The 15,373-nt window shown below is 39.7% G+C and overlaps 1 pseudogene; it reads right to left on the bottom strand.

Moving 5' to 3' along the window:
* Positions 1-10,919: 10,919 nt before the first annotated feature.
* Positions 10,920-12,854, bottom strand: LOC122686678 (annotated as a pseudogene).
* Between the last annotated feature and the right edge of the window lie 2,519 nt (positions 12,855-15,373).

Genomic DNA, 15,373 nt, shown 5'->3' with positions numbered 1-15,373 from the left:
ATCTCTTCCCTAAGGAAATCCATAGGAAATTTGGATTCCTCTCCTTCATTTCATGCCCCAGCAGCATTAAAGGACAGACACAAGATACAGGTCTTTCCTAACTGAAGACTACTTTAGAGGCAGTGATGATGGGCAGGCTTGATAGAAGTAGTGGTATTTCTGAGATTATTCAGCCAGTACAAGATAAGAAAGATGGAGAATAAGAAGTCTCCATTAAGTAAAGAAGTAAGAAACCCCTGTGTCAATAAATTCTGCCCCATCACTTAAATTTGTTTTGTTTTTTTTTTCAGTTGGACCAGTTTTATTTGCATTTCTATTACAATTTAAAGTCTGAATTAATAAGACTGATCAGAAACACTCCATTTTACAAACAAGGAAAGCAAAGCATGGAATGTCAAGTGACTTGCCTGAGTTAACACATAGCTGGCTTGCATGCAGTTATGCTTGATACGCAGCTCACTTAAGCTCTGCAGTTTGAGTCCTTATTTCCTGGGTACCGCAGTGTGTCAGATCTTGGGAGTAGACAAACTTCTCTTCAGCGGGTTATAGTCGATTTCTTTTTAATTCTCCATTTTGGTGAATCTGTGTATTTTTAAACAACTTAAAGTCTCCAAGAGAGAATGTCTAAAAGCAACTTTGTTACAATAAATTGAATTGAAAAGAAAAAAATGAAAGATTTTCCATAGAACCATAAATTCATTGGAAGGACTGATTTAAAGTTGAAGCGCCAATACTTTGGCCCCCTGATGAGAAGAATCGATTCATTGGAAAAGACCCTGATGCTGGGAAAGATTGAGGGCAAGAGGAGAAGGGGACGACAGAGGATGAGATGGTTGGATGGCATCATCAACTCAATGAACATGAGTTTGAGCAAGCTCCAGGAGATGGTGAAGGACAGGGAGACCTGGCATGCTGCAGTCTGTGGGGATGCAAAGAGTTGGACGTGACTGAGCAACTGAACAACAATAAAAATTAAATTTAGAATTATTAAATATTTCATCTATTTCTTAAAAAGCTTTTGTCAACTGCATTTTGGAGCTAAAATAATACAAGAGCTTGAAAAATTAAGCCACTTAATGAAATTCATACTACATTCTGCCTATTAATATTTTTTAAAAAGAGGCTTATTGTTTGTTTAATTCATTAAGAAGACTGTGTACAAAATAAATACTGAGGTTAAATATTATTTTCATGCCTTATTTAATAGTATGAATGATATTGTTTATTAAAAACTTAGAACTCTATTACCATTAAATATCCTTAAGATTAAATAAGTACTATTAATGAATATATTTCATTGCCAGCTACCTGCATTGTGGGAAGGAATATGAAACACCAAATTCTTCCTGTTTTTTCACATTACCTTGAAGTTGAAATGACCCCCATCTCCTGCCTAGCTCAAATGTCTCAAATATATAACCTTCAAAAGTGGGAAAAAAAGTGAAAGAAAAGGGCTTCCCTGGTGGGGCTCAGATGGTAAAAATCTGTCTGCAGTGCAGGAGTCCTGAGTTCAATCCCTGGGGCTAATGCCCCAAACATAATCACCAAAACTTCTCATTAAGACGAAGGAGCTGAAGAAGGTCTAACATGACTTGAGGGGAAAAGGCAAGTCTAAAGTATACATAAGCTTTTTTATCTCATATTCAAATGCTTCTTGTCATATGCCAACTTATTAAATAGAGGGTACTAATAGACAAAGTGCATAAATATAATTATTGAGATACACACACAATTGTGTGTGTGTGTGTGTGTGTCTGTGTGTGTCTGAGTGTGCTTTATCACTGAGTTGTGTCTGATTGTTTGGGACCCCATGGGTTGTAGCCCACCAGGCTCCTCTGTCCATGGGATTTTTCAGGTGTTACCATGTTGTACTCCAGGATGTCTTCCCAACCGAGGGATCAAACCTGCGTCTCCCGCATCTGCACTGGCAGGCAGATTCTTTACCACTGGGCCACTTGGGAAGTCCTAGGTCAATCTATTGTTTTTCAAGTAAGCATGCTAAATGGTTTTGCTTTGATTTTTACTTTAAATATATGTGGCTCATTTTATATTATTATAACTTAATGAAGTTGTTTTAAGCCAGCTCGATCCCTGGGTTGGGAAGATCCCCAGGAGGAGGGCATGGCAATCCACTCCAGTGTTCTTGCCTAGAGAATCCCATGGACAGAGGAGCCTGGCAGGCTACAGTCCAGAGGGTCACAAAGAGTCGTACATGACTGAATCGACTGAGCGCGCGCATGCGCGCACACACACACACACACACACACACACACACACACACACACACACACACACACACACACACGGTCTGCAGTGAACATATGTAGGAGTCAGGCTCCAAGTGGGCCTCAGTTATCCCTACTTCCTGGGATTCATGCCTTTGTACAGTTATCTCCCACATTGTATAGGATATCTCAAAAATGACAATATGCCTTAAAAGGCAACATGGCTTCCTTTTTACTCTCAACTGAACTGTGTGTTCTGAAGGGCAGAGAGCAGCTTTCTAGTGGGGTCCACGTAAAAAGGAACTGAGGCCTCCTGACACCAGCCATGTAAATGAACCACCGTGAAGGAGCATCCTCCAGATGGAGCCCAACCTTCACAAGAAAGTCTGTCATCCTGACTGCAACTTCATGAGATCCTATGAGATAGAATCATCCAGCTAGGCCATTTCCAGATTTCTGATACCCAGAAATATTTGCTGTTTTACAACCTTAAGACTTGGGAGTAATCAGTTACATAACAATAGATGTGCCAAACAGCACATGTTCCTTTTTTTTTCCTTTTTGATATATATATATATACGCTGTTGCTAAGTCACTCAGTCATGTCAGACTCTGTGACCTCATGGACTGTAGCCCGCCAGGCTCCTCTGTCCATGGGATTCTCCAGGCGAGAATACTGGAGTGGGTTGCCATGCTTTCCTCCAGGGGATCTTCCTGATCCAGGGGATGAACCCACATCTCTTGTCTCATGTATTAGCAGGTGGGTTCTTTACCACTATAACCCACCTGCCAATGCAGGAGATGCAGAAGGCAGTTTCCATTCCTGGGTTGGGTAAATCCCCTGGAGTAGGAAATGGCAAATCACTCCAGTATTCTTGCCTAAAAAATTCCATGGACGGAGGAGCCTGGCAGGCTACAGTCTATGGGGTCGCAAAGAGTTGGACATGACTGAGCACACACACATATACACACTATTCAGATATAGTTAGCATATAATAAAATGAAATGTACATGTTTAAAGAAAACAATTTGACAAGTTTTTATATATACAATTGATCCTTGAACAATAAGTGGGTTAGAGGCATCAACCCTTCACTCATTTGAAAAAATTAGCATATAAATTTTAGTCACAGATTCCACCAACTGCAGATCATGTAGTACCATGTTTATTGAAAATAATCATCTGTAAGTGGAGCTACACAGATCAAGCTCTTATTATTCAAAAGTCAAATGTATATGCTATAAAAATATAGATATGATATATATCTTTATCTGTGAAGTGTTATGAAAATCAAGGTAATAGACACACCCACCATTCACCCAAAAAATTGCTTAGAACCTTTGCTTATTCCTCCTTCTTCATGGTCTCAGCTTGCTTAAAAGCAAGCCTGTCTGCTTTCTGTTGCTATTAATGACTTTTCATTTTTTAAGATCATGAGTAAATAGAATTACACAGTATGGATTCATTTTTATTGTCTTCATTAGCTTAGCATAATTATTTTGAGAATTGTTCGTGTTGTTGCATGTATCCACTTTACTGCTAAGTAGCAATCCATTTTATATTCAGCATTGGATAAAGCGATTTGTTCATTCATTCACCTATTGATGGAGAGTTGGGCTATTTACAGTTTGAAGCTATTCCAAATAAAGATTCTATGAATATTTATGTACATATATTTAAAGGATATACGCTTTCCTTTCTCATCAATAAATACCTAGCAGGGGCAATGGCTGGGTAACACGATGAGTATAAGTTTAACATTTTCAGAACCTGCCAAATTGTTTTCCAAAGGGCTGTGTCATTTTATATTGCTAGAGAGTTCCAGTTTTTTCACATCCTTGCCAGCACTTGGTATGATAAGATTCCTTAACCTTGGTTATTATAATAGATATGTAGTAGCATACCATTATAATGTTAGTTTCCACTTTTTTAATGACTCATCATTCTGAACATCTTTTCATGTGTTTAATTGTTATCTATACGTTTGGGGTTTTTTTTGGTGAAGATTCTACTGAGTATTTTGTCCAATTTTTTATTGTTTTGTCACTAGAATTTTAAGAGTTCTTTATATGTTTTCTATCACATATGATTTGAAAATATTCCCTCCCAATCTGTAACTTGGCTTTTCATTCCTTAAGTAGTGTCACCAACTAGCAGAAGCTTTAAAATGTGATGAAATCCAATTTGTGTATGTATGTGTGTATGTTAGTTATTCAGTCATGTCCTACTCTTTTTGATCCCATGGATTGTAGCCTGCCAGCCTCCTCTATCCATGAGATTTTCCAGGTAAGAATACTGGAATGGGTAGCCATTCCCTTCTCCAGGGGGTCTTCACAATCCAGGGATAGAACTTGGGTCTCCTGCATTGCAAGTAGATTCTTTACTGTCTGAGCTACCAGGGAAGCCAGACAACCAGTTTGTCAATTCATTTAAAAAATAGATTATGTTTGTTCAGTCACATCAAAGAAATCTTTACCTAACTGAAGGTCAAAAAGATTTTTCCCCCACTGTGGTCTTCTAGAAATTTTATAATTTTACCAACTAAAATCCAATTTCAGTTAATTTCTATAGACTAAGCGTATTTGTCACAGTTCACTTTTTTGCCTATGTATATACATTTGTTACAATGGTTACAACATAATTTGTTGGATAGAAGATACTTTTCCACAGAAATGTTATTGTTTTTTGGCCAAAAATTACTTGTAGTATGTAAATTTAAGGGTAGGAGATGATTTGATTCTCTGGAGAAACTTTCCAAATGAAAACTGGTCCTTTTGTTTGAAAATAAATATGTTTAATAACAAAAGTTAAATAGGACAATGCAGAAAGCACACAGGAATACTAGACTCAATCATAAAGTCACTGGCTATAGATAACTAATGTTTTTATGAGCATACAATTCATCCTTTTATCTTTTTAGTAAAAATGGAGTCAGAATGCATTATTTTGAAATCTGCTTTACATATCACTGTAGCATGAATGATTCTGATATTATTAACATCCTCTTTAGCATGTATAGATTTTAATAAAACCATAGCTGTGACTACAAAATTCATATAGCAGCAGAATATATTCTTGTGTACCAATTAAATTCAGAAAACGATTATTCTAAAAAATCGAAAACTAGACAGTTAAGAATTAATTTGAAAGCTTCCTTTAAATTATTTAAAGTAGAGTAACATTAACTTGTGACTTTTTTCTGTTATTTTTTTGTCTGCATTTCTCCATTTTTCCCTGCTAACAATTTGCCTAAATTGCTCATTGCTCTTTCTTTTTTAAAGAAGACAGAAATAATTTTACTACAAAGTTTTTTTTAAATCATAATGGAGATTTTGATATTAACAAATATTTAGAATTCAGATGAAGTCATTTAATAGGAGACTGGATCTGAAATTAGGGGATATAAATGGAAATCCGCTGCCTAAAGTTTTTGTATCTCAGTTCTCAGAGTCACTCAGAATGATGCGGCTGGAACCCATCCAGAATAAGAGGAACTTACAGGCTCATTGAAATGGAGACAGATAATATATCTCTAACACTGCATGAAGTCCATCTGCGAATAATCAAATTAAGCCTTTAAAGACAGAGAGCACTCTTGACAAGATTCAAATCAATTCCATGAATGATTCAATAAAACTGACTGAGTTTCAGTTATCCAAAACCATCTAGCCAGTCTTGAAAACATGTTAATCTTCTTGGGTAGAAATGTGACCCAAGAGAAATGGGGCTGTATTCATTTGGTGTGTTGCTAAGGTAAGTGCTAGCCAAGTTTTATAACTCATTCTACCACTGTTGTAGTAAAGGCAATGAAAACAGAGACTATAAATCCAGTTTGCTGGGCCAGTTCTGGAAAGGGGTTTTTATGCCATTTTCTAAGTTAAAGAGGGTACTGCCAACACAGGGGCAGTTGCTTGAAGAAGTATTAATTCAGGATTTTGCAGGTAGGGAATCAGGGCATCCATATGAGTTCAGATCAAGTCAAAAACTATGGAGTGTTTGATCAAAACAGAAATAAGTAAGTGTATTATAGGTGTCAGAGACATTACTTTGTCAACAAAGGTCCGTCTAGTCAAGGCTATGGTTTTTCCAGTAGTCATGTATGGATGTGAGAGTTGGACTATAAAGAAATCTGAGCACAAAAGAATCGATGCTTTTGAACTGTGGTGTTGGAGAAGACTCTTGAGAGTCCCTTGGACTGCAAGGAGATCCAACCAGTTCATCCTAAAGGAGATCAGTCCTGGGTGTTCATTGGAAGGACTGATGTTGAAGCTGAAACTCCAATATTTTGGCCACCTGATGCTAAGAGCTGACTCATTTGAAAAGACCCTAATGCTGGGAAAGATTGAGGGCAGGAGGAGAACCGGGCAACAGAAGATGAGATGGTTGGATGGCATCACCAACTCAACGAACATGCATTTGTGCAAACTCCAGGAGATAATGAAGGACAGGGAAGCCCAGCGTGCTGCAGTCTGGATTGCAAAGAGACGGATACGAGTTAGCAACTGAACAAAAAAGAGGCCAGAAGAAAGCATGTTGGAAAATAAACAAACAAAACAAAGCAAAAAAAACTCTCCTAGCACAAAGTAAGGAGGTAAATAATCAGCTTCTTTCTCCAAGCAAACATTTACGGTAAACAACAATAGAAAACACAGATAATTATTTTAAAAACAGGACCAATATTTATTATTGCCCCAGTTGACCCCACATGGATACTTCATTGTGCGTGCACGCTCAGTCACTCAGATGTAAACGACTCTTTGCGACCCCATGGACTGTAGCCTGCCAAGTTCCTATGTCTATGGGAATTTTCAGGCAAGAATACTGGAGTGGGCTGCCATTACCTTCTCTAGTGGATCTTCCTAACCTAGGGATCAAAGTCACATCTCCTGCTTGGCAGGCGGATTCTTTACCACTGAGCCACCTGGGATGCCTTGATACTTCATTAAGAAGATTCAACTTAAAGGAAATGCTTAGGACTTCTAACTTTGGCAAGTAAAGTTTATTGCATGGAATCATTTCGGGAGAATAAACTACACATATGTTAGCTGACACATTTCTCTCAAATTATTAATAGCTTTGTTGAGCCTTCCAGGGGAAAAATGATACATTCCTACAATTTACATTATTTGAATTTTTGAAAGAAATATTGACAATGAAAAAAGTTGACATCCCACCGAAGCCATTAGCATGTTAAAACTGAAATTATTTAAGAAGCAGGAATACAAAGGCAGTTATTTTTAATTTTTTGTCAAGAAATTTGGTTATGGGCTGAATTTCAAAACTTCCGGGACACAAGTTAAGCACCCATTCATCACTGCTCATGTCTGACATTTAAGATAAAACCCACAAAACTTTATCAAGGGGCATAAAGTTAATCAAACAAACATCCTGAACATGAATGAATGTGAAAATGTCATGCTCCTGGTTGGAAAAACAATATTTTAAGATTCTAATCACCCTCAAATTAATATCTCCATTTCCTGTAATGTTAATTTCAGGGGGATGTTTGCTTTTCTTTGACCTTTCAAAATTTATTCTAAAGTTCATGTCGAAAGATAAGACAACATAGTCAAAATATCTGGAAAAAGATGTGCTCCTCTCTGATTAGGTGCTATCAAAGACTAAAGGAATGGTTGTTGTAGTAGGGACGTGTGGCAAGTGGGAACTGAATCAATTACACTGCATTCATGAAAGGGATGCTCAGCAACCATAAAAATAAACTGGTGCATATACTTCCCAGAATGATGTTGAGGATATATTGCTATTGGAAAAAAAAAACAAAACCAAACTATAGACCCATGTGTTTCACACAATTATATTTCTATAAAAACTGCACACACATTTATACACATGCATGCAAATGTCTGCATTAGCCTTAGAACACTTGGCAACACATCAAACTGCTAAAGTGATCACTTCAGAGACACAGTAGGGGCTGAGGTTGACATTTGCTTCATATCCTGTGTGTGTGCACCCTCATAATATTTAAAGTAATGACAACCATGTAACTTTCTTCATTTTCAATAGTATATTTCAAGTGAAATTTGAAATATTTCAAATTTACATTTCAAATTTCAATATATTTCAAATTAAAATATAAAGAAATCCATCGTATACAGCTTTCCTGTTCACGTAAATAAACATATATACTCACATATGTATACATTTAAGCAAGAAAGAAACTTTGATATTTACAAACATGACTGCTCAAAAACATTTGAGGAATAACTTTTTTATAGAAATGGTATTTGTTTTGTTTCCATTGGAAAGACCCTTATGCTGGGAAAGATTGAAGGCAAGAGGAGAAGGGGGTGGCAGAGGATGAGATGACTAGACAGCATCACTGACTCAACAGACATGAATTTGAGGAAACTCTGGGAGATATGAAGGACAGGGAAGCCTGGTGTGCTGCAGTCCATGGGGTCGCAAAGAATCAAACACAACTTGGCAACAGAACAACATTTGTTATGTTGAAAAATTTTGATCTTGTGTAGGTAAGTTAGGGAGCTGGAGTCTGAGAAGCCTGAATTTCTTTACATGATAGAAAAATGTTTGTGTATAGGATGTGGTTTGAGTTGGTTACTGTCAGCAGTATGATTTCAATATTGCCTCTGCCACCCCTACAAAATCCTGAATAAAGTCTACATGGCTCATGAAAGGTTTGGTATAAGAGGATTCTCTTGGCATAACTCAGAGTCAATTAGAGTGCAATTCAAGGGCAAATGCAAAGACAATGGGATTTGAAGAAGAAGGGACTGTGCAAAGTAACTCTCCAGGAATTTTTAGGAATTTAGATGATATTTTGCATTTGTCCTAGATATTGCTTAGGAGAGTGCTTCAGGGAGAAAACTCATATAGCTTTGACTGTGTTACCTGGAGTCTGTAGGCAAAGAATGCTAATTCAAAATCTGACAAAGCTTAACAGTGAGAAACTATAGCTGTCTAGTTATTTTGAAGGCTGAGTGAGAGTGATTCCAGGGGGCTGCCTAGAGGGGTGATGAGATCCTAATTCAGATGACATCCTGTGAGGAGTGGACCAAGGAAACCAGAGGCTGGGACAGCAGAGATGTGTGAGTAATGTTGGGGGAAGACTTTGTCTGCACTGAAGTGTGTACAGTGAGAGACCCCCAGCAACAAAGGAGTGGCATCTGGAGAAACCACGGCCACTCCCCACAAAAGAGAAGTAGTCTTTTTTAAATGATTTTATGTATTTATTTAGTGTTGGCTGTGCTGGTTCTTCCTTGCTGTGTGGGCTTTTTGTCTAGTTGCAGCAAGCAGGGACTACTCTCTAGTTGCAGCGCGTGGGCTTTTTATTGTGGTGGCTTCTCTTGTTGGGGAGCACAGGCTCTAGGGCGTGTGGTCTTCAGTTTCCTGTGACACATGGGCTCAGTAATTGCAGCTTCCAGGCCCCAGGGCACAGACGCTATGGTTATGGCGCACTGGCTTAGTTGCTGCGAGACAAGTGGGATCTTCCTGGATCAGGAATAGAACCTGTGTCTTGTGCATTGGCAGGCAGATTCTTTACCACAGAACCACCAGGGAAGCCTGGAAGTAGGTCTGAACAACCACGAAGCTCAGAAAGTACCAAGGGCAGATCAACACTCGAGTTGAGTAAGATGTTCCTTGTGCTACACTCTTCTTTCCTGCCATATATACCTTGAAGTGCCAGGGGCAGCCCAGCACGTGGAGGAGTGCTAGATGGGCCTTAAAGAAGAATGTGAGGCTCAAGATCCTATTTTCTACAATGTGAAAGTGAAGTGAAAGTCGCTCAGCTGTGTCCGACTCCTTGCGACCCCTTGAACTATACAGTCCATGGAATTCTCCAGGCCAGAATACTGGAGTGGGTAGCCTTTCCCTTCTCTAGGGGATCCTCCCAACCCAGGGATTGAACCCAGGTCTCCTGCACTGCAGGCAGATTCTTTACCAACTGAGCCTCAAGAAGGCTAAAAAATTTAAGAACATTCTCTCTTCCCCCAACATAGACATAGTTGAGAAGGAAAACACAGAACATGCTAATATTTAAGATCCAGTGGTTTAAAACATATACCAGACACTTACAAAACTAATTTTTGTTTCAGTTTAATACATTTTATCTCTATAATAAATAAAATGTATTTGCTTATTCAGTGCTATTAATTGAGTGCCAGCTCTGTGCCAGGCATTTTGGTCTCTGAAGAAATAAGGAGCAGAATGGCAAAATCTCCTCTGTAGGGAGTTTACCTTCCAGGTGGGGTGACCCAGGGCAGAAATGTAATAGGACAAACTGACATAGCAACAAGCTGTATCCTGAAAAGTAACTCAGCTAAGATCATAGAGTGACAGGACTGCTAATCTATCATGGAGACATCAGGTTACTTTGGTAGCATAAAATTTAGGTAAATTGGAAGCCATGAAGAAATGCATCATGGGCTATCTTGAGGAAGAGCCATTTGGCCTGAAGGATCATGGGATGCAGAGGATGACTCCACGTCTCAGCCAGGTTGAAAAGTGCAAGGAGATCCTGGTAGAGAAGCCAATGAACAGTGAGCCCCTTATTTCAGATGAAACAACTTCCAGGGTAGCTTTCATTACTGGACAGTGACACGGAGCGTCACCCAGTTACTAGGGTGGGGGATGTGGCAACTGTGACTGTAAATGTGAAATCTCTGCCTGAGCAGGCAATTGCTTTGTGTAGATTCCACCTGTCCTCTTGGTCACAGATAAGCTGTTGATACCCTTTTCGACCCCAAATAAATAAAGTCCGTGAACAAATTCCAGCATGATGAGAAGGGTTCACATTGAGAGCTCAGAGCCCCTTTCCTGGGTCTTGTCTGCAGTCAATTAAACTGGATGCTGACAAAGTGGTTCATCCAAAGCAGCAAGCCCCTGCCCGCCAAGACAGACTTCATCCCTTCCCATCGCAGCCTCTGCTCCTGCATCAGCTTCTCACTTTTCAGCCTTTCCCTCTCCGTTTCATCATGACATGTTGAGAGGATCTCGGTGCCCAACATGATTGCAGTGAAAGTGTAAACAGAAGGCCCTCAAGGCACAGGAAGATCAACAGGATTGTAGTTAAGAAGGTGAAAAAATCACTATATTTCTGTCCAGTACACTCAGATGCAAGAGATGAATGCAAGAGATGATCCTCTGGAGCCCACAGAGGATCAGCATACACACTGAGGTCTGCATTACATATACAGTAAAGATCACAGAAGTCTCTGATTCTCCTCCATCAGCATGGGCAGCAATTGTCCAGCTTCTGAATACATCTTCTGCAAATACTGCAGTGGTGGGTGTGCTCAAGCCAGATACAGCGGCAGTTGAGCATTTGTAGATCTTTCTTCCAGGCTCAGCTTCAAGCCCCCATGTACTCTTTCTTTTGAATATTTTATTGAAGTAGTTTCTTTACAGTGTTGTGTTAATTTCTGATGTACAGCAGAGTGAATCAACTGCCTGTGTACATATATCCATTCTTTTTTGGATTTGCTTTCCATTGAGGTCACCACAGAGCACTGAATAGAGTTCCCTGAGCGATACACTAGGTTCTCATTAGTTATCTATTCTATATGTAGTCATCAGTAACGTATATATTTCAACTCAACTCTTCCAATTCATCCCCCATCCCCTGCCCTTTTGGTGTACATATGTCTGTTCTCTAAGTCTGTGTCTCTATTTTTGCTTTGCAAATAAGATCACCTATGCCATTTTTCTAGATTCCACATATATGTGTTAATATGTGATTATTGTTGTTGTTGTTTGGTCCCTAAGTCATGTATGACTTTTTTGTGACCCTCTGGCGTATAGCCCACCAGGTTCCTCTACCATGGTATTTTCCAGGCAAGAATGCTGGAGTGGGTTGTCATTTCCTTCTTCAGGGGTCTTTCCGACCCAGGGATTGAACTTGTGTCTCCTATATTGGCAGACAGATTCTTTACCACTGAGCCACCACGGAAGCCCCAATATATGATACAAACAATAAACGCTGGAGAGGGTGTGGAGCAAAGGGGACCGTCTTGCACTTTTGATGAGAATGTAAATTGGTTCAGTCACTATGGAAGATGGTATGGAAGTTCCTTAAAAAACTAAAAATAAAACCACCATATGACTCAGGAGTCCCACTACTGGGCATGCACAGAGAGAAATCCATGTATTCTTTAATAGCATTTCCTTTGGTGCTGCCCTGGGGTGGGTGAGCATGGTCTTCAGGAGAGACAAATGGGGTGAGCACTGTCAGCAGCATGACCAACATCACCAGGAAGTCCATGTAGACGACCGGGAGCCACGTGATGTAGGCACAGATCCTGCCACAGACCTCTCAGATGAACTAACTGGTCTCTGGTGGCCCTATCTGCCTCTGAGCAGGAGGAGGCAGAAAAATCTTCATTGTCATTTCAGTCCGGAGAGGATGACGCTTGCCATCTCACCAGCCAGCGTCCTAATGACCGCATGGTTTCCCAAAATACTCACACAAGTTATTTCTAAAAGTTACTTGAACATTTTGTGCCCCCCCCCCTTTTTTTCAGGATCTTAAGGTGCATACTGTCCTTTGTAATAGGATACAACGCCCAGACAGGGTCGCCTGGTACCTCGGCTACTCCCGGCCTGCAGGTGCACACAGCTTTGACAGCAGCTGGGGGGGCAGGGTGCATCGTGCAGCCAGTGTGCTGGCTTGGGTGGAGCAGGCAGAGGCTGAGATTTTTGAGGCAAGAATTCTGAAGCAGGTTGTCATTTCCTCCTCCAGGGAATCTTCCTGACCCAGGGATCAAACTCAGGTCTCCTGCATTGACAGGTGAATTCTTTACCAATGAGCCAAGGGTTAAAGCTAAAGAAATTGATGTAACATGGGGTCAGGTTTGTTCTCCTCTCTTATAGTATGGCTATTAGATAGCAACCAACAATGTCTGCTACAAGCCATGGCTTTCCCATCTTTTTTCTGCTCCTTGTAGCAAATTCCATGACCATATGGCTCTGAATTCAGTATATGTGTGATGAAGTGAGCATTAAATTGCCTTATGGAAATGTTTTCTCTTCTGTATGCCCCATGTTCTTTTATGCTTTCAGACTTTCATATATGTTCTTACTTCTGCTTGTCATTCCTCTTTCTTTCTCTTCTTATTCAGTCTTCAGGATTTAACCAATGGGTTTTCATTCATTTACTCATTCATTCTATATCTGATAATATCTATTGTTTATTATAAGTCAGGCAAATAGAAATTATGTTGGTGAGAAACTGTGTTGGAGAAGACTCTTGAGAGCCCCTTGGACTGCAAGGATATCAAGCCAGTCAGTTCTTAGGGAAATCTCCTGAATATTCTTTGAAAGGACTGATGCTGAAGCTGAAACTCCAATACTTTGGCCACATGATGTGAAGAACTGACTCATTGGAAAAGACCCTGATGCTGGGAAAGATTGAAGGCAGGAGGAAAAGGAGATGACAGAGGATGAGATGGTCGGATGACATCACCGCCTCAATGGACATGAGTTTGAGTAAACTCTGGGAGTTGGTGATGGACAGGGAAGCCTGGCGTGCCGCAGTCCATGGGGTCTTAAAGAGTCGGACACAACTGAGCAACTGAACTGAACTGACGGAAATTATGAAGGAAAGTGTAGACACAGCTTATGATGGAAGAGATGGAGACATGAAACAACAACTCAAACAGAGCATAGTAAGTGCTAATATGGAGTTAAGTACTAACATCTGAGCTTTGATCACCTACTTCACCTAAGATAGGAGATTGACCTTGTTGGAGGAGGTAAGGCTTAAATGGTACCTGGAAGGAGTCACAAAGGTAGGAGGGAAAAGTCATCATTCCAGCATGTGCAGAGTGCCAAGAGAACATGGTTCCTTCAGGAACATTAAATGGTAAAGCCCGAATTCCATCCAGCAGTTGGAGAGGAATTTCCTATCCTCCTCATGGAGATTTTATATCAGTCTAAATACACTTGTTATGTTTGAAAGCTTTATAAACTATCCTATACAAGTCAGTGAGTCATTATGTATTAGTGGAAAAAGGAAGAGATTGAAATTATATCTATATTTGAATTCTGACACATTCACACATTCTGTGACTTTGGGTAAGATAACGCCCTCATTTGAGCATCTTTCTTATCTGTAAAAGAGGAACAATTATGAAGCTCCAAAATAACTTACTACTTGCAAAACACCTGTAAGTTCCTGTTTCATAATGAATTTTTTAACAAGTATTACTCCTCTTCCTTCTGCTTCAATATTAATTCTGGTGTTAGTTTCTTTCTTGAAATTCTCTCCTCACTTGGCATCCATTATACTCTCTCATAGTTCTCAGCCTCAATTCTATAACTGTTGCTTTTGGTCTCCATCATGGTTTTCTCTTCCACTGATGGATCTTCTTTTCTTTAAAGATTAGTTATCTCTAAGTATTTGCTTGCAAAAGCATAAAAATTTAAGGCTGACTCTATTTCTTGATATACTTCTTAATTTCAGTGACTTCTTCTAAGCCCCTACCCATATTTCAACAGCTATGTGGATAGCAATATTGTGTTATCTATCTATTGCCATATAGGGATTTATCAGATTTACCCCAAACTTATGTCTCAAAGCAACATTTATTACTCCACAGTTTCTGTAGGTATGAATCTGGGCCTTGCTTATTTGGGCCATTGTCCTGTGAACTTTCATAAGGAGGTGAACAAAGCATTAGATGGGGCTGAAGTCTCAAGTCTCCACACACACTCGTCTTTGGACCATATTTCCCATGGGTGATTGGACTGAAAGTCTTAGTTCTTTACTGGCTGCTGGGTAGAGGCTACGCTTACCTCCTTGCCACATGGGCCTCCGCACAGGACAACACAAATATGGTAACTGGTCTCCCTCAGAGCAAGTAAGAGAGTGAGTTTACTATCAGAAGTAGTGTGTGCTAAAAGTACATTGATTCTTCAAAAATAAGGAAATGGCCCAATGGACATGGTTGTGGGACAGGAAGAGGAAACAAACTAGTCAGAAGTGTTACCCTCCAGCCTCTGGTAAATACCAAATTTGCTTTACTATGAATTTGAGACCTTTGGATTTTTTTTTAGATCCCACTTATAAGTGAGATCATGCAATAGTTGTCATTCTGTACCTGGCTTATTTCACTTAACATAGTGTCTTCCATTTTTCATCCAAGTTGTAGCAAATGGCAGAATATCT

The sequence above is a fragment of the Cervus elaphus genome, chromosome 30 (genome assembly GCF_910594005.1).
Source record: "Cervus elaphus chromosome 30, mCerEla1.1, whole genome shotgun sequence".
Classification (NCBI taxonomy): domain Eukaryota; kingdom Metazoa; phylum Chordata; class Mammalia; order Artiodactyla; family Cervidae; genus Cervus; species Cervus elaphus.
The sequence above is the reverse complement of the archived record's forward strand: the minus strand, read 5'-3'. Positions and strand labels throughout refer to the sequence as shown.